This window comes from Ambystoma mexicanum, chromosome 10 (assembly GCF_040938575.1).
Source record: "Ambystoma mexicanum isolate Mex_15411 chromosome 10, UKY_AmexF1_1, whole genome shotgun sequence".
NCBI lineage: Eukaryota > Metazoa > Chordata > Amphibia > Caudata > Ambystomatidae > Ambystoma > Ambystoma mexicanum.
This window is the reverse complement of record NC_090932.1, coordinates 456,701,196-456,725,403: the sequence shown is the minus strand read 5'-3', so window position 1 is coordinate 456,725,403 and position 24,208 is coordinate 456,701,196. Positions and strand designations below refer to the sequence as shown.

General features: G+C 48.2%; 1 protein-coding gene across 4 annotated transcripts in view; it reads left to right on the top strand.

Moving 5' to 3' along the window:
• The window catches only part of STAG1 (STAG1 cohesin complex component), a 2,120,576-nt gene that overhangs the window by 315,731 nt on the left and 1,780,637 nt on the right, over positions 1–24,208 (top strand). The gene's annotated exons all lie outside the window — the stretch shown is intronic.

Sequence of the window (24,208 nt, the reverse complement as noted above, 5' to 3'; positions counted from 1 at the left end):
AAAAAGCATCAAAAATGTTGCAAACATTTTTTAATCCTTGCTCTTTCTGCATGGGGCACAGCATGCGGCTGTAACCCTTCCCTTCTTGGCTCCGCCCCACACATCGCCCATCAGTCCTTTTCTCTGCTCGTTCATGGCTGGACGCATTTGCATCTGCGGAAGAATGTCTTCCTTTTTTCCTCCTCTCTGGCTCCCGCTAGCGATCGCCTAATATTCTGTCCTTTAAACTAGACTTTCCAGATTGTTCCTCGTGTCATCAACGCTTCGCAGGCGGATCCCCATCCTCTTTGTTTAGAGTGTTTGGGTCCGGGTCAATGTTGGGACTCCTGTTTTTATTGATTCCCTTTTGGTCCGGGCACTTCAATGTCGGTTAGTGCGGTGAGAGGAGATGTTCCAACGTACTCCTCCTTCGCATTTTCAATCTTTCGTCGACGAAAAGAAGAAACGCCCAGTAAGTACTTTACTTTTCAGAGCACCCTGGCTGGGAGACACCTTCCTGGGTTCTTCCTGGTCCTGGACGAGCGTCGACCGCTCTATCACCGGGGCTTGCCCCGAGGTGCCTTCAGGGCCTAATAGGTGTACCAGAGTTTTCTCTGAGGGTCTCCGTAAGGGGCTTGTGGATACCGGAGTATGCTCTGAGGCCCCTCCTGTGGGGGCTGCTTGTAGACCTAGTTCTACTGAGTCATGGGGTACCGGAGCTCGCTTTGAGGCCTCTATTGGCTTCCCTCAAAAGTACCGGGGTGCGCCCCGAGGCCTTCTGCAAGGCTTGGTGTTACCGAACACATGTGGGAGGCCCGTGGTGGAAAGGCTGCGACCGGACTTGGGTCCGAGGTCCCTCTTACAGAGGCTAAGGAAACAAACACTTCTGAGAGGCCTGAGAAGGCCTTATCAATGAAAGCTTTTTCTCACCGTTCCCGCTCTTAAACTGTTGAGGGGGCAAGGAGTGGTAGTTCTTCCTTTACCAGCAGTGCCGAGGTCCTTCCTGTGAAGGCTAGTTTGGATATTGGTATGTCACAGAAACATTCCAGGCCACATAGTACCGGCTCGGCTGAGGTTCCTTCTGTAAATTCTAAAATGAAGACCCCTGATCCACCGGTGGGGAACCCTGCCTCACTTCCACACGTGCCGCAGTTCCCCCTCAGGTGACGGCAAAATGGCGGCTGTTCCTGCCACGACCACGGCTGCCGTTTTGGACGCTTCCCCTAAAACTACGCCATCGGCCTCGGGTGTAGGAATTGGTTCTGTGGGTGAACATAAGGTTACTTGTGCACATCCGTTTCGTCCAGTTTACAACGAATGCTCGGATGCCCCTTCCGCACAACATCTCTCTGCCTGTGGGTTTGGCACCCTTGATTTTTGTGGACACTTCGGGGGATGGGCCTGTTTAGCAATCCTCCCCTCTGCGTCCCTAGAATTATCCTCCTCCTGAGAGGCCTCCTTCGGCAGCTCCAAAGCAATCTCCGGAGGACACCTTTTCCAGCAAATTTCAGACACTCATGCGTACCGACCCCATGAGGGAGTATTTCAAGGGTCTTTTTAGGGAGATATGCCCACCTGTGCCTCTGGCTCCACCCACGCCTCCGGTGGGTCCGCCGCCTTTGCCTTCGGTGCCTCCCCTTACCCTTCCGACCTTGCCTTCATTTTCCCCGGTGGACAAGGCGGTGCCCGACATAGTTCAGCAAGACCCTGACCTGTCGGATGATGCGCAGGGCGATCAGGACAGCAAAGACCAGCCCCGCTCTATTCGAGCTTTCCACGACAGGGTGCAGGACATGTCTATTGGATCGTCCGGTGTCCGAGGCACCAGCTCTGCAGGAGGGTGTGCTTTCGGGGCATTCACATCTCCTTTGGAGTGTACCGGCCTGTTCTTGCAGAAGGACGTTTTAGCCGAGGTCTGTAAAGTCTGGGAGAAGCCACACTCTGGACTTTTGTCAATAAGAAAGAAGTGGCCCTAGCATCTTGTCCGCCCCCTCCTCCACGGTGGTGGCTGCGGCCATTTCACAGTCCAGACCTGCAGCATCCTCTTCTACGATGGCTACTCTGGTCTTGGGGAAAGAGTACCAGCTCCTCGACTCCTTTTGGAGGAACATTTTTGCTAACTCAGCCCTGCAGCTTCGGCAGGCCAATGCGGAACTGTTAGCAGGGGGCGAATATGAAAATGTGGAAAGGTCTGTCAGAGTTCGAGGAGTTCATTCCAGTCAAGAAGCTTTTAAGGTGGGATTGTCTGATGCTAGGGTCTGGGCCCAGGATCTGCTGGAGGCCACGGCTCATCACGTAGGCTCGGGGCCTTATGCTGGGAGTTGACACCTCTCGACAGGCATGGTTGCATGACACCAAGTTCTCAAAGGAGGTGCAGGACAAGGTGTTGGATGTGCCGTTTGACAGTAAAAGCTTTTCCATGCCACAATGGATGTGGAGCTCACCAAAACTAAGGACAGCACCCAGACAGCTAAGTCCTTGTCCGTCCTGGTTAAAACTCCTTTTAGAACCCAGAGACTGTTGTCGCAAAGCCGGTCCTCCTCTGGTTTCAGAGGCTTTCTAGATCGGAAATCCCGCAGAGTGGATACCCCTTAGGGTAATTCCTGCTGGAGGCAGCAACGGACTGTTTTTCGCCCGCTCCTCAGCTTCCTCAGGTTCAGGTGGTAACACCTCTGAAAAAACAGTCAAATGAGGGTTCTCCGCGCTCGCACGAGACCTCTGTGGGAGGACGCATTGCGTCTCGTTGGGAGGCGTTGCAGACCATCACCGAGGACAGGTGGGTCTTGTCAGTTGCTCGGGCGGGCTTCTGCTTACTGTTTTCGGTTACCAAACCCAACCAGGGTGGCCTGTGCTCCATCCTAGACCTTTCCCAGTTCAATCTTTTCCTACCCCAAGAGAAATTCAAGATCATGCCCGGCCAGATACGGTCGTCCTTGCAGAGGGGCGATTGGCTCAGCGTGGTGGACCTTCGGGATGCGTACATGCATATTATGATTTGGAATCCACACAGGAGATACCTCCGCTTCTCTGTGGGAGAGGAGCATTTCCAGTTTCAGGTGCTTCCTTTTGGCCTCAGCTCAGACCTGCGTGTCTTCACGAAGATTGTTGGTGATCCTGGCCTAGCTTCATCTGCATGGTATCAATGTGTATCCGTATTTGGATGACTGGCTTTTACGCAACCCTTGCCCGTTGAAAGCCGCCTTCAATCCTCCCTCTCCCCTCCAGCTCCTGTTCCACCTTGGGCTGTCGGTGAACTGGCTGAAATCATCCATGACGGTCTTGCAGGACTTGCTTTTCCTGGGTTTTCGCTGGAACAATCGACTGCAGAGTGTACCTGACCGGGGACAAAATGGTGGATCTGTTGGCCACGTGTCAGATGAGAGTATGTCGGGCTGGTGGTTCCAGAGGCTGCTAGGCTTCATGGCCTCGTGCGTTTTGGCACTTCCTCCTGCTCATCTTAAGATGAGGCGGACTCAGATGGCTCTTCAGAGTTCTTGGCTTCAGGCTGTGGATCCGGACTCCAAGTTGATAACCATTCCGGCTTTCATGACCTGGACTGGTGGTCGTCTCTCAGCAACCTGTTGTTGGGGGTGGGTTTTCAGGACCCAGCCCAGACGGTAACGGTCACGACTGACTCCTCCCTTCTGGGGTGGGGTGCGACATTGGATTTTCTTCAGGTCTCGGATCTTTGGTAGCCTCAGGACGAGCGCCTCCACATAAATCTGGAGCTTCTGGCGATCTTTCAAGCTGATAATGGCGTTCAGAACGATCATTGCCAACAATGTGGTCCGTATTCGTACGGACAATGTGGTGTCGATGTATTACATCAACTAGCAAGGGGGGCACCAAGTCTCCCCCTCACGTGGACCTGTCCATCCAGATTTGGGAATGGGCGGTTCGTCATGGGGTCTGGCTAATTGCAGTACACATCGGGCCAGCTGAATGTCATGGCGGATGCCTTCAGTCAGCGAACGATGGTCAGCTACGAGTGGGAGTTGAAGGCGGATGTCCCCTCATGGATCTTCCTGAGCTGGGGCACTCAGGAAGTGGACCTCTTTGCTACGGCGTCAAACAAGAAGCTTCCTCTGTATGCCTCCAGAAACCTACTGGGAGCCTCCTCTCTGGGGGATGCTCTCGAGATCCCATGGCACAACATGAGGGCTTATACCTTCCCGCCTCTGCCTCTAGTTCATCGGATGATTTGCAAATTGAAGAACTTTGTGAACTGTTCTCTTCTACTCATAGCTCCGTGGTGGCCAGCCAGGTTTTGGTTCTCAGAACTTCAACACCTGCCGGTGAATCCGCCGATCAGGTTACCGGTGACCCCCAAACTTCTTCACCAGCGGTACAACAGTGGCAGCCCTCCCCACAATCACTCAGCTTGGCGGCATGCTGCCCGAGTTCAGGTCTCTAGAACATCTTAGCCTTTCTGCGGATAACATGCGCATTATTCAGGCAGCCAGTAAACCCTTGACTAGGTCCCAGTACAGAAGCAAATGGCTCAGGTTCTGTCATTGGTGTTTAAACAAGCAGCCGGACCTGGGGGGTGGTGGGGCTACAATTCACACAGTACTGTCCTTTGTATCCCATTTAGCAGAGTCAGGTGTTCACATTCTGTCATGTAGAACTTGTCTTTCGGCAGTTTCAGCCTACCCATCTATGAACCAATGCTCTTACTCTGTCTAATCCAGTGGTTAAGAGACATTTTGCAGGCTTGGCGCACCTTTATCCTCAGATTCGTAGTCCGCACCCGTCATGGGATCTAAATGTGGTTCGACTGAGTTGTGCCATAACCCTTTCGAACCAATGGTCACGGTGGACCTCAAGCACCTGTCGTGGAAGGTGTCCTTTTTGGTTGCCATTACTTGGGCATGTCGGTGAAGCATCCCTTCTTGGTTTTTCACAAGGATAAGGTGGTCCTACGGACAAACCCTGCTTTCCTGCCGAAGGTGGTTTCTGATTTCCATCTGAACCAGTCAATCTCCCTACCGGTCGTTTTTCCGAACCCAGCTTCAGAGGCGGAAAGGATTCTGCATTGCTTGGACGTTAGAAGGGCTCTTAAGTTCTATCTGGACTGAACATCCGAATTTAGGAGCTCTTCTCAACTGTTCGTGACCTTTGGTAATCCACAAGGTAAGCAGGCCTCTAAGGCGACCATCTCCAGATGGATCGGTGCCTGCATTACGGAGTCTTAAACCGTCGAAGGGCTGAAGCCTCCTAAAGGTATTCATGCACACCTGTTGCGGGGCAAGGCAGCCGCTGTTGCCTTTCAAAAATGTCAATTGGGAGACCATCGCAAAGGCAGCTACTTGGGCCTCCCCATCAGCTTTTTGTAAGCATTGTCTAGACCTGAGCTCAAGATCCAATGCTCATTTTGGTCAAGCTGTGCTGAAGATGAGGTTTTTCCATCCACCCATGGTTCCTTTAAGGAGTGCTATGGAGGAAAGGGGATGGGATGTAGGAGTATAAACAGGTTACTCACCGTAGTGACCACCTTACTCCTAGTCCATAGTCCCCTTTCCACCATATGCCCGCCCGCCGTCCCCTCTAATAAGGTTCCTCCGTTATTGCTAAACGGTCTCTGACCTGGTGATAGAAAAGGACTGATGGGCGATGCGTGGGGCGGAGCCGAGATGGGCAGGGGTAAAGCTGCGTGCCGGGCCCCACGTAGAAAGAGACTACATTTTGAAAAAAATGTATGCTTTTACAAAGCGCTCCGGTCCTGTCCCACAGGACGGAGGAATGTCCCAGAAGTATGGAGGAAAGGGGACTATGGACTAGGAGTAAGGTGGTCACTATGGTGAGCAACCTGGTTATACTCACCGTAGTGACCACCTTACTCCTAGTCCATAGTCCCTTATCCTCCATACGCCTGCTGTCCCCTCTAATAAGGTTCCTGTTATTGCTTAAAGGTCTCTGGCGATAGAAAGACTGATGGGCGATGTGCAGGGCGGAGCCGAGAAGGGCGGGGCTACGGCCGCGTGCTGTGCCCCGCGCAGAAAGAGGAAGGACTGAAAGCATCAAAAAATGTAGCATTTTTTTAAAGTGCTCCAGTCCTGTCCCACAGGACGGAGGAATTTCTCATAAGTATGGAGGAAAGGGGATTATGGACTTAGGAGTAAGGTGGTCACTACGGTGAGTAACCTGGTTATTTGCGAAGCAGCTACATGGGCCTCTGTCCATACTTTTGTGAGACACTATTCCTTGGACTCCATCCATGGGCAGGATTTGGCCTTTGGTAAGGCAGTCCTCTATTCAGCCATTTGATTGGGCATTCTAAAATTCTAACATTGTAAATTCTTTTCCCACCTCCATAGGTTGGTACTGATTTGGGAGTTTGTCATAGATGTGGAATATGTCGGAGGACACAATACCCTCGACGAACAAGTTACTTACCATATCTGGTAACTTTCTTTCGATGGGATGTTCCTCCCACGTATTCCACATCGCCCTCCCAGGGTGCCCCTCTACTGAATTTCCTATGTGATTGCAGCTTAAGTTTCCGCAAGGCTATCTGCAGTCATACAGGCATCAGATTGGTGCCACACGTACTGGGCAAAAAAATACAACTGAGGCTATGGGCGCCATGCGTCCTATATTTAATATCCGGTGACTCAACCCTCGACGGACAACGGATCGACACAGGACGCCCTCTGCTGTTTTTTCCAAAGCCGCACAGCTGTGGACATTACCTGTCATAGATGTGGAATACGTCGGAGGAACATCCCATCGAAAGAACATTACCAGTTATAGCAAGAAAGTTCTTTTCAGTAAGGGCTGAATATTGTCTTGTATGCTGGATTGGCAAAACCTTTGTATAGAACTTTGGACACCCTTTAATAATCTTGTACATAGGGATTATTTTACATTGCTTAAGGTTTGAGTTAATGGTGGGAATTGTTGTGCGATTGTGTGCATGTGTGGTGGGTATTTGTTGTGTTTGCTGAACTCCTTTTTGTTAACATTGTGTTTTTGTACTAGTGTACTTTATTTGCTATATATTTTAAATGCTGCTTTAGAATTTATTACATGAGTTGAAAGTCTATTCAATTGTGGTTGGTGGGGGGAGGGGGAGTTTGTTCCTAATGTTGAATAGTTGATGATGTACTTTGATCTCGTGGAATAAAAGTGTAAATAGAGTTAAAAAAAAAGAAAAATAACCCACGTAATTAAAACTGACACAGCAGCTACTAGACAAAGAAAATCTTATTTTATATCAAGCAGCAAGTGGACTGTACATTCAAAAATCGATGCCACCTCTGCCATAGCTGTATCGCTGCAGCACCAGTCTTTTGTGTTAAGTGCCCAGGGTCCCATGGTTCATCTCCATAGGCCAGCTGGCCCATTCACTGTGGCCTTTTCGAAAACTCAGTCATAGCTGCCGCCTAATTGAACCAGCACTGGAGTGCTTGTTGTGGCGGCCTGCCCTCAGGTAATTGGCTTTACCCTTTACTCCAATCACAGGAGCCGGCATGCGAATGCTGGCCCCCCTCCCAGGGCCTACGCAAAGGCCCCCTGTCTGAGCCTATGATGGTGCAGAGTGCCTCCTCCTTCCAATTCTGCTGGCAAAGCATGGATCAGTCACCAGGTAGGCGGCTTGCTACCCCACACACATTGGGCCACTAACTCTATGCACCCTGCAGAATACCTGTGAGGGATGGCTGGACCATGTCATTATCTCTCCAATAAACCGAACTGTTGAACCAAGGTGTGCCTCTACACCATTCTCCCTCCTTGCCTTAATCTCACCTATTCCTACTTTCACCACATTGTTTCTAGTTTTGGGATTTCAAAGCCTGGTGTGTTTTTTAACATCTCTGCAGTACTAAAGTATTCCCAGTGTATCTGTTTGCCTTGCCTACTAGGCTGCCTTGTGAGTTTGTGCTCGGACTGAGCTGTTCAGCACCTCTTCGCCTCTTCCAACTATCCTATGCCGCACCTATGGCACTCACCATCTCTCCCATCTTCTCTAAATGCTACACTAGATCTTTTACACCCTCACAAAGTCTGTAAGAACGTTTTTAAAAGACATCCTTACCACTAACCCTGGCCTATCTATCGCAGATACCCATGTCGCCGCATCTTCCAGATCTTCACTTATATCTCCTTCTGTCCCATTGCCTGATTTATGGACTACTCTCTCCTCACATCTTGCCGTTACAAATACCCTTTATATTCTTTCCCCCATCATGAGTATCTGCCTGAAAGTTGCCTCCAAGCCCAACACCTGGTATGAGACTGAACATGCAGCCTTGAAACGTAAATGCAGAGCTGCCAAATGGAAGTGGCAGACATCAGGCGCACCCTCTGACAAACCGGCATGCCGCTTGCTCCAAAGACAATACAATCCATCGGCACCATTAAAAGGGCCCACATTCAGGCTCTCGTCTCCAACACGGCTGAACTTTCAAATCTGCAGGGAACTAGCCAACCATTAAGGACAACATTGGCACTTGCGGGTTTCTGCAACCATTTTTGCTACTGGATCTTTCCCTCCTCCCTCAAGCACTCCCTTGTGTGCCCCCTCCTGAAAACATCTTCTGCAGACCACTCTTTCCCAGCCAACTCCTGCCCCGTATCGATCACCCCCTTCCTAGGGAAACTCTTGCAGAAGCGGGTCTTCCTCCAACTTACCCAGCACACCGAACTTGTTGGTTGCCTCCACGGCCAATCTGGATTCCAAGTATCCAGAAGCATGGAAACGGGTCTTCCGAACACCCATGAGGAACTGTTCGCATCTTTCGACTCCAACTCTCCAGCTGTTCTTTCTACTTTCTCTCCTCTGCATTAGTCAACCACTCCATTCTCCTAAAATGGCTCCATGACATAATAGATATCTTGGAGCGGGCACTGGACTGACTGACCACCTTCCTCAATGACCTTCTGTCCAGGGTTATTCTGGGCTCTCTCCTCCCCAACATCTCCACCTCCTGTGTCCCCCAGGGCTCCATCCTATTTCCCTGGCTCTTTAACAGCCATCTTGCCCCGCTTGCACACCTCATCTCCACCTGCTCCCCTAAATTCCAGTGTTACGCAGATGACTGCTTTTTTCAAACTTCCCGCCGACCCTCTCCTTACTCCATCATTCCTGATTACATATCTGCCATCCAGTCTGGGTGCACTTCCAATGATCTCTGCCTCAACACCAGCAAGACGGAGATACTTCCTATTGGGACTCCTGCTCCCTCTTTCTTCCCCTCACTCTGGCCTTCTTTTATGGGCTCTCCCCCTTCATCTGAAGCAAGAAACCTTAGGGTATTCTTTGACTCCTCTTTCCTTTCTCCCTCACAATCTGGACCTTACCAAGAAAGCCCACTTTCAACTCCAATTAATTCCTATGTTCCTCACTTCCTCCAGAAGCTCCATGTCTCTAGAGCTCTTGCCCTCTCTAGGCTAGATTACTGCAATAGCTTCTTCCGTAATCTACCCTCTTCCTCCCTGCAACCTATCCAGTTAATCCAGAATAGGGCCTGCAAGACTTATGCTCGATCTCAAGCCCAGGGACTGCATCTCTACAGTCCTAAACTCTCCATTCGCTCCCGGTTGCTGCAAGGATCAAATTTAAATCTCTCTGCATCATCCATAAGGCTGTCTCGCGGTCAGGGACCACGCGATCTACAACTTGCTCTCACTAAATACTCTTCCTCCAGATGTTTACGATCCTCCAGCACCAACTGTGTCAAGCGCTTTGCTAAACAGCAAGCTGTTGGCAGATCTTTCCTCTGCAGGCTCCCTCCTATGGAACAGTCTCGCTCTTTGTCTTGAGCCGGATATCATCAAATTCCGGAAGCTCCTCAAGACTTTCCTTTTCACCTCCTCCTCCTTCCCTCCTCCTCTGTTAAACACCACGGTTGCTGAAATTAGTGGCCAGTGCTCTTGGGGCTTTGGCCTCCCATGCCCAAATGCTGTTAGCCTCTGCCCGCTACCAGCACTTGCCTTGGCACCACTGGCCTATGCCACCACTTGCTTGAACGTTAACATTTATTGGTAGCTGACCACTCACCTAGGCACTTACAGCTGCTCACTCCCAGCACTTCACTCATGTTACACCTGCACTTATCCCCAAACTCCTCGTCCCTGCCCTCTGCACTTGCACGTTCTGAAAGCTCACAAGGCCTAGTATGTCCACCTCTATCTTTCATTGTTATATTTGACTTTCATTCCCATGTTCAGTCCCTGTTGCCCTGTGGGTGCTTTGCAGCACAATTTACTTGTTGTATAAGCCCCTTACAAATGCACAAAAAAAATAAAGGCTCCACACTCATTCCCAGTGTCTCCAGAAAGACGGCCAACCTCCGCTGCTGTTAGGACTTCACCATTCTTTCAGTGGGGATGGCATTCTTGGATCTGTCGCCTCAGGTTATGCCAACAGATTCTTCCCTACCCAGCTCGGTCGCTTTGTTGGGTCACTTGGAGGTTTTCGACTTATGATCTGCCCTGGACAGGGTTCGCCAAATCAACTAGCTAGAGTTTCTGGCAATCTTTCTTGCCTTTAAGCCCAGTTTATACATCTCACAAATCTGCTTCGGTCTTGAACCTATTTTTACTTCCTCCTTTCCTGCTTCTCCTGTTTTTACGCTCCCAGTTTAGCTCTCCGACCACTATCTTCCTGTGTCGCTGTTTACTCAAGTTTCTTCACGTTCTGTCTTCTCCCCATCATTCTATCGGTGTGATTTACATAACTTTAACTCTTCACTCTTCCACCTGTCTCTCCACCCTTCCTCCCATTCCTCTTTTTCATCCAGAACAGCCGACAAGGCTACCTTTACTGTCTCTCCTTCTCTTGATTCACTTTACCCCTCATCTCCTTTCCATCCCACTCGTAAACCTTCTCAACCACGGTTTTCCCCCTATCTTTGCCCTATGTGCCCTTTTCCTGTGTCTTGAAAAAACACTGACTCAAGACCAACTCTATGGCAGATTACTATTCATACTTTTTCTACTATGCTCTGACCGTTTACTCTCTGCTAAACGTCATTTCTGTCTCCTACACGTCTGTCCACCCCAGGTGTCTTTTTCAAATTATTTCACGTCTTCTGTCTCCTCCCACCGCTTGCTACTCTGCTAATTCTTTAAGCCTCTGATTTCGCTTTTTTCACCTCTAAGGTAGCTTCTTCGTTCTGAGATTTAAGCTTCCATTTCACCCAAACTTGCGTCTTCTTTCACTCCTGCTTCCTCTGCCTCCATTTCCTGGTTTTAACCAATCGCCAATGGTGACACTTCTCTCCTATTGACCCAATCCCTTCTGCACTCAATCTCAATCTACCCTCCTTTTGGTTTCTTTCCTCATCTTTCTTCAATATCGGTCTCTTAACCTCAACTTTTCCTGTATCTTTTAAGCATGCTTCCATCATCCCCATTTTAAAGAAACCTACCGCCAACCCACTACTGGTTTCACATTTTTGTTCTATTTCCTTGCTACCCTAGCTTTCAAGATTACTCAACGGTTGGTCTATTCTCAAGTTTCTACTTTTGTTTCTAATTCTTCTATTATCCCACAATTCCAGTCAGGCTTTCGCCCTTGTCACTCCACTGAAACTGTGCTCCTCCCTGTTTTGAACTCACTACTTACTGCACGCTATTCTAAACATTCATCCCTTCTTATTCTCCTGTACTTGCTTGCTGCGTTCGAAACCGCTGACCACTCCCTTCTATTGGCATCTTTCTTCCTTTTGGTTTCGCAGGCTCTGTCCTTTCCTGGTTTCAATCAGATCTGTCTCAAAGAACCTTTTGTTTCATGTGATGGTAAATCATATGAATCTTTATTGCTTGTCTGGGGTTCAGCGAGGGTCCGTCTGGGGCCCTTTCCTGTGTCTCTACACTTCCGCTCTTGCTGCTGTTATTTCTTCCTTTGGTATGTCACACCACTTTTATGCTGATGACACAACTTTCCCTTTCTGTTTCTTTTTTCCACTGAGATGCGCCACACTTTCTGCTAGTCTTGTAGCCATCCTTTTATTTATTTTGTCATTTATATAGCGCACATAACCCAGAGGCATCTAGGCACGTGTTACTTAAGAATTTGGTTACAGTAGGTCCATGTAATTACACAGGTTAGTCATTGCATATCATTTTGTTGCAGGTATTCTCCTTATTGTGCTAACTGACAGGTTAACTCTTAAAGATCTCTGTATTGTTTCCAACGTTGCAATATACCATGTTTCTGTTGGGTTCCTCCAAGGTGAGATCAATAATTGTTTTTCACTTTAGAATTTGCAGTAGCTGTTTATTTCGCACATCACATTTATTTTATTCTTATTTTTTGAATCTACACGTTTCACCTCTTTTTAGAAGGCTCATAAGGAGAGTATCATGGGGTACTCCAAAAGTGTGTTCCAAGGTATATCAAAAGCAAGGATTGCATTGTTCTTTTCCTCAACCAAGTTGCATTTTAAATCCTTTTCCTCGAAACCGTGGTTCTTAGTAGGGGTGTCACGGTACTAGTTTTATGACGGTACTATAACCTTCTTGCCAAATGACGGTATATCATGGTTATCGCGGTATAGCAGATGGAGTTAACCAATATTAAATATGTTCTAAAAGTTCATAAATTGTCAGATATATCATCACAAACAAAACCAGTCACCCAGGGCCAGAATTGGGCTTTTCAACATACTTTCCACTGAAATGCCACCCCTTGCTTCCACCGAACACACGAGTGGAGAGGAGGAGGAGGAGGAGGGGGGGAGCCCTGCTCCGACTGGCAAAGCAAACTGAATAGCTTCTCTTAAGTGGTCATTTTGGCTTTTAGCTCCCGCACTGGCTACTGGTGAAGATGAACATGTTGCCATCTTTATAACCTGCATTCCACAGATCAATGGAGGCTGATGGTAGTATAAGCTTTTGCGCATTCACACACACGCACACTCTCTTTACGTTACAGCCTTTAGTTTTCTTGCAGACCAAAAGGTGTTCATGTAATCACGGACATGTTACCCTTTGGTATGGCAGCAGGGAATACCCACAGAGATGATTGAATTTAGCAGTGTGACTTATGTTTATTCAATGATAGAACCAGGCAAATACCCCATTGTCATATGTTTAGTAAACATTATCCATTATAAATATATAAACCCCAAATCCGCCAACCCAAAGTAAACCCTTTCCCTTCTTGCCACTGTATTTATTCTTCCTATTGCTAACATGTTGATTTTGTGTCAGGCACGTGTGGTTTATGGAATGGCATTAAAAACTGCTCCAACTGAAACTACTTGGCAGATGGCACATCCAACAGTGCAGGACCAAGACTATGCAGCACTTGCTTACTGCAGCCTTTCCAAATCAGATTGAAAAGCACACTTAACGGTACAAACGGTATACCGGTATAAACAATGTGACGGTTATTATTGTTCAATTGAGTGGTTCATGGTATCTTTAACGGTATACCGTTATACCGTTACATCCCTAGGTCTTAGAAGGATTTCTTTCATTTAATGGAGAGAGAGAGAGCGGGGATCCAATTAGCAGTCTGATGCCAATTGGATTAAGGTTAAGGGCATGGTATTCCAGTTTGGCCGCAAACACTGGGAAGCTAGAGCCACCTGCTTTTTGTCACCTGAACTTTGGAATAGCAACAAAGCTGCCGTACATAGAGCAGGTAAGTATTTTGGACTAGGTTTTCGAGACTTTATTTCAGTCTGGGTTGTTATTGGACAGGCATTTGTGTGCGAGTTTTGAATTTGATCCGATCTCGTACCGGGAGCCAATGTTTGTTGTGTCTGGCTGACGTGATGTGCTCGTGTTTATGGATGTTAAGAGCTGCTCTAATCGCGTGGTTTTGCACAATTTGTAATTTCTTAATGTTTCAGGTATTAGACCCTGCAAAAAGGGAGTTGCAGTAATTGACCCTTGATAAGGTAAGTGCTCTGGCCAGGGTGATAAAGTTGTCTGTAGATAGAAAAGGTCTGCTGGCTCTTATCGCCTTGGAGTTGTAGGCTGCTGCGGACACTATCGCCTTGACTGGTCTGGGTAAGTGAGGAGTCCATGTAGACACCTAAGGTTTTAACATCATTGGCTACAGTAATGATATTGCCGTAAATGTTGAACGATTTGTAAGATTGGAGTAGGTTCAGTTTACATTGGCCGCTGATGAGTAGTTCGGCTTTCTCATTGAGACATAACTCATTTTGTGCTATTCATGCTTGGATGGTGAGGTAGATTTTGTTTAACAGGTTAGAATCAGTGTCATACATTCTGGTGATTGGTAAGAGTGTTTAGGTGTCCGCATAATTTGTATATGTGACACCCAAGTTGTCTATGCAGTCAAAGAGAGGCTTGGTGAATACGTTGTACAAGGTTGGCGAGACACATGAACCTTGGGCGACCACATGAGACCGGGGCTGGTTCGGCTTCAGCCGTGGAGAACACGCTGTACGGCTGGAGAGCAATGATTCAATCCACTCCAGCTTTGGGTGAGAAATGAGCAGGTGTTGGCATAGTATATTGTGTTTAACTAGGTCGAACGGTGCCAATAGATCGAGTAAGAGGATTGCTAAATCCCTTTTTGTCTTTAATTTGGTGGATTTTGATTTTGAGGTCAAGGTGTGGTTTTGTATTTGTTGGTATGCTACTCGGTCAAGTATTTTCAGGAGAAATTGAACCGTGGTGATGGGCCGGTAGTTAGTGGGTACATTGGGGTCCAGAGTAGGTTTTTTTTAAGCAGTGGGAATACCCAGGCTTCCTTTAGGTTATCTGGTACTTTGCTGGACGAGAAGGAGTTATTGATCAGTGTTGTGATGAAGAGCGCAATCTCATTGACTCCATCTTTGAGTGTGGCCGGGCAGATGTCACCTTTGCATCTTGAAGGCTTCAGTCCCTTGATCATTTTTAAGGTTTCTGTGGTGGACACGGGTGTCGGTTCAAATTTGTGGACGATAGACTGTGACACCATTGGCGAGAAGGCTGGTTGGATGTCTAGGGTGAGTTTAGGATTATTAGCTTTGATTTAGTTTTGGAGAAGGGTGATTTTGTCAGCAAGGGCATTTTGGATGTTTGTGCACCAGGGCTGATCCTTGATGCAATGATCAGTTATCGGAGCAGGGGATTCCAGCTTTCGAAGTATAGAGAAGAAATCCCTAGTGCCTGATTGTGCATTTTCAATTCTCTGGTTAAATGAGTTGCCCTTGGCTTTGATAGTTGCTTCCTTGTATTTGGTTGCAGAGGTATTAAAATGTCTTGTTTGAGGGTGTTTCTTTCCAAATTCACTCGGCCATTCTTTTCACAGAGCGCAATGTTTTAAGGTGCTCGGAAAACCATGAGTTGGCGTGAGCTCCAAGTTACTTTTTCTGGATGCCGAAGGGAGAAACTTTGTTGATGGCGGGTAGGACGGTTTGGTTGTATATCACCATGCAGGTAGGGTCTTTGTTAGTAAGTGGATGGCTAGTTATTGGCAGTAGCAAGGGGAGCATGTCTGGGTTCTTGAGGGCATGGTTGCAGTAAGTTGGGTTGGTCTATCAGGCTTAGTTCTTACAGTGATGGAGGTTGACTTGGTCAGACCATGGCCAGGGCTTATTGGCTAGTGTATTGGTGACCGTATCAGCTAACCAGTCCACTCTACGTCCTTTGTCATGTGTTGGGAGGGGAATGCGATGCTTGAAGCCTATATATAAACAGCTACGTGGCATACCTTCCCTTATTGGCAGTTAGAGACCAACTACTGTGGGAGGGAGGGTTCTTGAGCAAAACATTGAAAACACACGCGAGCCACAGCAACAATAAAACGGCAGCATTCAACTTGGTGACGGCACCTTCCTGCACAGGGCCCAACAAACACACATGGCACATCCAGTGCCGTACCTCACCGCTGAACTCCACAGCGGCATGCACAGTTGGCTGAACCATCAGCCCTCCGCAGTTCTATCCGCTAAGGTCTGCCAGTAGTGACCTCGCTCCGCACAACAGAGTTCAAATTACCCATTTCCACCACTTTTCATCCACTTAGTCCTGATGAGGCTGGTCCACACATCATCTTGAGGACCCTTGGCGAAAGTCGAGTCTACGAAGAGACAGGATACATCTCAAAGCAATAGATTTTTTGTAATAAAATAAGTAACGGTTATACAACAAATACACAGTAATACCAAAACCGTGTCAATTTTGAACACTTGTAGATAACTCCTTGGTTCAATGTATCCAGTTTGTTCCATATGTATGATTCTATATGATTTTTAATTACGATTGGTAATGTTATGTATGTCTAGTATGTTTGGTGTGAGTAAATGGTAGGCTAGTAGTGTTAAAACGTGTTGGCAATTAGCACTGCAAACATTCTTCAGTGAATTTCGTTGTTTTGAATAATACAAATGAAAATAAAGAAATGTTTGGTATACATTCAAAAAGTTATTTTTGAAAATCTGGTTATACATGGCTACAGGTCATTGTACTTCGTTTGTGAAGTCTCCCAGAATGACTATTTTGGTCAAGGGTTTTGGATTTGCAAGGAGGGCAGTGATTGTCTTCAAATTAGGACAATGGGCCTGGCGGTCTGTAGACCTGGTGCCATGGTGAGGGTTCAACTTGCAGAGAATACAATATTAAGGGAGAGCACTTCTCCCAATGGGAATGTGTGGTCGGTGGATTCTCTTAGGCTCATGTTTTTTGCGATGAGCGCCACTCCACCACTTTGGAGGTAGCTCTATCCTTCCTGAAGATGGTGTACCCTTCTGGGATTTCCAACGAGAGGGCTGGGCTGTCTGCTGATGGCAGCCAGGTTTCAGTAATCTCGAGGATGTCTAGGTCATTGGTCTTGATGAGGTCTGAATGTCCAGTGTGTGCAGGGAGGGATCTGGCATGGATGAGGGCTCCCTTCAAATGTGTGGTAGTGTCAGTATGGACAATGTCCTCAGTGTTGGATTTCAGATTTGTTTTTTAGGCATCTCGTGTGAGGAATGGCCCGAAAAGGGGGGGGGGGGTTCAGCATTCCCAAATAAGCTACTGCACTTTGGCGCGTGTTGAGAAAAGGTGGAGCAACATTTCTGCTTTCTGTGAGATGGAGTTTTGTTTCTTCTGATAGGGGACAGGGTAGGTGGGGAGCATTTCTTAGTGGAATAGTGTGTACGGAAGGCTAGGCGTTTGTTTCTCTTGTTAATGGGGCATGGGGTTGAATGTGAAGGGGTATAAGTTTCCTTCCTGGGCTGTAGGTGTTTGAGGATTTTCCCTTCGAGGGTGTGCAGATATTTGAAGGGGTGTACCTTCAGTAGGAAGTTGGTCAGCGGAATATTATGCGAGTTGGGGAGCATGTGCGCCATTTGCATTCTGTGTGGGCAAAGGGAAGGAGTAGTCCTTCTGCCTATTGTGATGTGCACCTCACAAGGATGCAGTGTAATGGTCATGGTGGGGGTTTCCGTGCTGTGCAGTGTGGTTCGTCTACTCACACTCCTAGTTTGGGGTGTTGGACTAGGCCTGTGCTAGCTCAAATGTGAGACATGGATATCTGGTACGTGTTTTGGTTTTGTGCAGCTAAGAAAGTACACCTGCAAGGCATAAAATAAGCAGTAGGGCATCGCATTTCACTATGTAATAATGACTAATTACTTTTCATTTTTATAAACCATGTCGCACTAACTGTGAAAAATCACATTCGTTTTTCTGTGCTCCATGCTCCAAGACAGCACACAGGACCTATACAAAAAGGGAAGCGGTCTCGTGCTAGAGGTCAACTCCAAAGTGCATACTTTCAATGACGACACTGGCAGATGCAAACTGGAGATAGGTTACTGCTGCTTGGCTGCCCCTCTATGTCCTTGGCTGTAAATTATGGGAGAGCGCTGCTGTCATGCTACAAAATGAGTCGACCATTCCGCTGTCTTTCCTCCCTGCTCTATTCCCCAGCATGTTTTGCTTTCATTACATTTTTACACATTTGTCACCATTTCTTGCTTTTATACCGCTACTGTTTTCGCTCTGCCTTTTATCCCTCCTACCCTTATAACTTCCTTTCGAAGGGATTGTGTCCTCCGACGTATTCCTTATCTTAGATAGATATCCTTCAGCTTTGCTGGCCTCGGAAAATTTTTTTTTTTTTTTTTTTTCGCCAGAGGGCGCTGCGCGTCGATGATCGCCGAGTCGATGACCCTCGACGGCCTCCGTGCCGACGTCGACGTCATCCTGCCTATAAAGGCCGCGCGCAGCGTCCGTTGCTCAGTTCCGTTTTTCCGCGCTTCGTTGTGCCTCGGAACACCGTTGCTCAGTTCTCGTCAAGATAACGTATATAATAACTACTATTTACCTCGATATCGATGGCATCCTCCTCCGACCCGACGACCCCTCGGTCCGGTTTCAAAAAGTGCCGAGACTGCGGGAAGAAAATGTCGTTGACGGACCCTCACAGGGTCTGTTTGTGGTGTCTGGGAATCACGCACCAGAGTTCGGAGTGTGAGGAATGCCTTTCCATGACGGCGAAAGCCTTGAAGGAGCGTAGGGGGAAGCTCGAGAGAGGTAGGTCAACTTTAACTTCCTCGAAAGCTTCTTCGGTAGAGTCGAGACGTTCGTCTCCTCACCATAAAAAACACTCTCGATCTAGATCACGAAGTGGCTCCCACCACTCGTCGACATCGAGACACTCGAAGAAGAGACGTAGGAGATCCCCTTCGTCATCTTCGTCGAGTTCTCCTGAGAGAGTTCATTGCCCCACAAAACGCAGCTCGCAAGCTGAGTGGGAGGAATTCAGGAAAAAGATGCTAAGCGTCTTCGAGAAAGCGGCCTCGTCCCCCTCGAAGACAGCTGAGGGTGATACCCCGGGTAAAAAACCCAAAAAATCTAAACGCCGCGAGTCGCAGTACCCGGCGGAAAAGTCAACCCGAAAGCGCCTCGAGCCATCGGGAGATAAAGCATCATCGACGCCATCGTCGAAAACTCCTTCGAAACAGAGGTCGGCGCCATCGACGCCGTTGTCGAAGGATTCATCGGCGCATCAGTCGATCGAGTCGACGCCGACGTCGACGCCGATATCGACGCCGGTGAAGGAAAGAACCACGGCTACTCCACAGCCAACGGTTAGACAAAAGACCTCCGACTCGACGCCGAGAACGTCGACGTCGTTCTCGAGCAAGACTCCGATCCTTTCGAGTTCTTCGAGGCCTAGTACACATTTCTCGACGCTTTTCACGGCGCCTTCGAGTACTTTCACGTCGGTGTCGACGACATCGACGTTTTCAAGGCCTGTGATGATGGCTCCTTCTGCATTGGAAATGGGGTTTATACCATTCCAAAAACCAATGTATCCCCCTTTAACCTCGATTTTTGAGGAAAGGGAGGATTCAGACCAAGATATTGATTTACAGAGGACCACATCACCAGAGCCAGAGACTTTCGCCTCTGAGGAAGGAAGATTAAAAAATCTTCAGGATGCACTTCAGGAAGCTAGTGGCTTGGACACTTCTCCTGAAGCAGAATTTATCAAACCAGACCCAGGAGAACATGCGGAGACTCCATATAGAGCTCTGATGTCTAGAATCATAGAATTTATGGGTTGGTCTGCACCTTCTCCTGCCTTTCAGCAGGATGATCTCACTGACATACTGGACAAGGGCCCACAGGAGGATCCTGTGGTTCCATTTCACTCTGCTCTACAGAGAAGGATTTTGACAAACTGGGAAACGCCAGAAATTATCCCGGCAGTAAATAAAAAACTGTCAACAAAATACAGGGTGGCTAGTTCTGACCCTGAATATTTGTCAAAACACCCTACTCCTGAGAGCTTGGTTGTACAGGCTGCAACCTCATCAGGCAGCACATCTGCATACCCCACTGCTCCGCAGGATAGGGATGACAAAAAATATGATGCCATGGCTAAGAAGGTTTTTTCTGCCTGTAGCATGGCGTTAAAGTCTATTAACGCGACCTGTACGCTCGCTAGGTTCAGCCACACCCTTTGGGAGTGCGCTTCATCAGCGGCTGACTGCCTCCAAGAAGGAGAGGAAAGGGACGCATTTTTAAACATCATCAGGGATGGTAAAGATGCGATGTGCGAGACCCTACAAACTGGCCTAGATTCTGCTGACAGTATCAGCAGGGCCATGGCGGCAAGTACCACAATCCGCAGGCATGCGTGGTTGAGGAAGTCTGGTTTTGCCTCTGACGTGCAGACCAGGCTTTTGAATATGCCCTTTGACGGTTCTACCCTCTTTGGAAAGAAGGCGGATGACAGTTTGGAGAAACTGCAAACGTCCAAGGCAGCAGCCAAGTCATTGGGAGCTGCTATCCGTCAGAATACCTTTCGTCCTTCGGGATCATCGTGGAGAGGACGGTCCTTTCGTTACTATTCCTCATATGGAAGGGGCAGGGGACGACCGGCTCAAAGAGGCCAAGGAAGATTTACCCGTGGTGGACGGGGTAGGGGAAAGAAAGCCGCACCCGCAGGAGCAGGAGCCACTTTACCTTCGGCAACTGCATCAGCCGCTTCAAAACCACTCTGAGGTCTCCCCTCACAGAACACCAGTAGGGGGCAGGTTAACTCACCATCTGACGGAATGGCAGGCTATTACGTCAGATGCTTGGGCTCTGGAGACAGTGGCCCAAGGTTACTGCCTGCCCTTCCTACATATCCCTCAGAGTCATCCACCGGGGAACAACCCTTTGAAGCTTCCAGATCCGCTCCTCTTGCAGGAGGTTTTAGACCTGCTAGAGAAAGGTGCCATAGAACTGGTACCTGTAGCGGAAAGGAACAAGGGTTGGTACTCCCCCTACTTCATAATACCGAAGAAGGACGGAGGACTGAGACCCATCTTAGACTTACGGGAATTGAACAAATTCCTCCGAAAGGACAAGTTCAAGATGGTGACTCTCTCTCAGATCCTTCAGGCCCTCCAGCTTCAGGACTGGTTGGTATCTCTAGACCTCCAGGACGCTTATTTCCATGTGCCGATCCATCCCAGGCACAGGAGATACCTGAGGTTCGCAATTGGCAGCTCTCATTATCAATTTCGAGTTCTGCCATTTGGGCTAACCTCCGCCCCGAGGGTCTTTACCAAGCTAATGTCGGTTGTGGCTGCAAGTCTAAGGAGGGAAGGGATTCATGTCTACCCTTACCTAGACGATTGGTTGATCAGAGCTGTATCTTCGGAACAGGCTCAGAGACAACTAGATTATGTTTGCCACTTCCTTCACAAGCTGGGCTTCTCCCTCAATTTAAAGAAGTCACAGATGATACCATCACAGAGACTCCAATTCATTGGAGCAGTCCTGGACACTTCCCTGGGAAAAGCCTTGCCACCAGAGGTGAGGGCTCGAGATATTCTGCAGATGGTCATCAGATTTCAGAATGCCCAATATCTCCCAGCCTACGACTTTCTGAGGTTGCTAGGCCTCATGGCATCCTGCATATTCCTCGTGCCGGAGGCTCGCCTGAGAATGAGATCCCTCCAGTGGGCACTGAGAACTCAGTGGTCACAGTTCTCAGGAAGGATGACAGATCTCCTTCGGATCCCGGTCAAAGTAGCCCGAGACCTTCAGTGGTGGGCCTGTCGGGAGAACATCCTGAAAGGAGAAATGTTTTGGCAACCATGGCCGGAGATAACAGTAGTCACGGATGCCTCACTCACGGGGTGGGGAGCTCACGCCAACGACTTGACCATCAGCGGTCGTTGGTCTCCATCGGAGTCCAGACTACATATCAACCTGTTGGAGCTGAGAGCCATCAGACTAGCGCTGAAGGCTTTTCTGCCGTCTGTACGGGGAAGAAACGTCCTAATAATGACGGACAATACAGTGGCCATGCACTACCTCAACAAAAGAGGAGGCGTAGGCTCACTACCACTGTGCAGAGAGGCGATGCAGCTCTGGTTTTGGGCAATTCAGGAAGGAATCTCTCTATCGGCAATTCACCTAGCCGGAGAGAAGAACTTGACAGCGGACGCTCTGAGCAGGCAGAGCACAGTCTCTCACGAGTGGGAGATAGCTCAGGAAGTCCTTCAAGAGATCTTCGCCCTTTGGGGAACCCCTCAAGTGGATCTGTTCGCCACCAGTATCAACAGGAAGTGCGACAGATTTTGCTCAAGGGAATTTCCCCCGAGAGGAGCTCTAGGAGATGCGTTCGTAGTGGACTGGGAGTTCCCACTTCTGTACGCGTTCCCTCCGGTCCCTGTCATTCCTCAAATGATCAGGAGGTTGAGAAGGTTTCGGAAGACCATGATCCTAATTGCCCCGGATTGGGCCAGGAGAACGTGGTACCCGGACCTTCTAGACATGTCCATCTGCCCTCCAATTCGACTGCCATACAGAGAGGATCTTCTCTCGCAGAAGGAAGGTCAGGTTCTCCATCCAGCCATCAAGACCCTCAACCTTCACGCTTGGTGTCTGAAAGGTTGAGGTACAAGGATTGGGACCTTCCGGATGATGTTATGGAGGTGTTGCTTTCGGCCAGAAGGCCGGCAACTAAAACTCTATACCGCTGCCGTTGGAACAAATTTTGCAGCTGGTGCAGAGAAAAGAATATTGAACCCTTTTCTTGTGGTACACCTATGGTGTTGTCATTCTTACTTTACCTGGCTAATTCAGGCCTACAGGTTGGCACAATTAAGGGCTATCTCGCAGCGCTATCAATCTTTAAGCGCACTGCAGAGGAGCCTTCATACTTCAAAATTCCATTGGTAATACAATACCTAAAAGGATTAACTAATGTTTATCCCCCGAAACCTTTTCAAGTTCCCTTATGGGATTTAAACCTAATTTTAAACTTCCTAAAGGGTGCCCCTTTTGAACCACTACACTCTTGTTCATTGAAGCTTCTCACCCTCAAAACTGTTTTGCTAATAGCATTGACATCTGCTAGAAGGGTTAGCGAGTTGCAAGCCTTATCGTGTAAACCTCCACATACAATCTTTTACAAGGACAAAGTTGTTCTTCAGGTGAAGCCTAACTTCCTCCCGAAGGTAGTCTCGGAGTTTCACATCACTCAGAAGATTATATTACCTTCTTTCTACCCTCCTCCTCATCCGGGGAAGGAGGAAGAGAGACTGCACAGGCTGGACCCTAAGCGAGCCTTGAGCTTCTATATCAGCAGATTGGCTAAGATCAGACAAGCAGACCAACTCTTTGTAGGTTATGCAGGACATAAGTTGGGCCTTCCAATAACAAAACAAACCATCTCCAGATGGATTATTTTAGCCATTCTGGAGTGCTACAAATTGGCAGGAAAGGAGCCTCCTCAAAATCTAAGGGCTCATTCTACCAGGGGTATCGCAACATCCTCAGCCCTTCAAAGAGGGGTGCCAATTCGAGATATATGTGCGGCTGCCACATGGTCGTCCGCACATACATTTACCAAATTCTATAGCCTGGATTCCTCCTCTAGTCAAGAAACTAGATTCGGCAAGGCTGTGTTACACTCTGTCCATTCTGGAAGGGTAACATAACTTTTATTACTCCCGCCTCCAGTCACAATACCACTGCTATGGGAGTCTATCTAAGATAAGGAATACGTCGGAGGACACAATCCCTTCGAAGAACTAGTTACTCTTACCTTGTAACGTTCTTTCGATGGGATGTTCCTCCGACGTATTCCTTATCGACCCTCCCATCCATCCCCGCAGTATGACTTCCTGTGGGTTTGCAGCCTATGCTCCTTCAAGGTGATTAGTCTAATCCAAAAACATTACTGGGGACTACAAAACGGAACTGAGCAACGGACGCTGCGCGCGGCCTTTATAGGCAGGATGACGTCGACGTCGGCACGGAGGCCGTCGAGGGTCATCGACTCGGCGATCATCGACGCGCAGCGCCCTCTGGCGAAAAAAAAAAAAAAAAAAAATTTTCCGAGGCCAGCAAAGCTGAAGGATATCTATCTAAGATAAGGAATACGTCGGAGGAACATCCCATCGAAAGAACGTTACAAGGTAAGAGTAACTAGTTCTTCTCCTCGCTTGCCCATCTCCTCACATCTCTTGTCAGTTAAGCTTCGTTCATCTAGTCCTGACACCTTCTCTACCTCCTAAATTAATTTTCTTTTAACTCTCCTCTGTCCAACTTTTCTGAGCTCTACTTCCCCTCTGTGGTCTTGGCTGTCGTGTGCATTTAAAAGTATGTGGAGTGCATGCATGTGAAAAGACAAGGGCAAGGTATAAAATAAGCAGTGTCGCGAAGAATTTGCTATGCAATTCTGTAGGTTTTCTAATTAAATTGGCACTTGTGTAGCAAAGATAGCTATTTAAGTTACCCTGTTCAATGAAAGCACAGCTCACCCTGCGTTCCTCTTGCCTTCAGAGCTCTCTCCACTCTCTTTCCTCTGACTGCA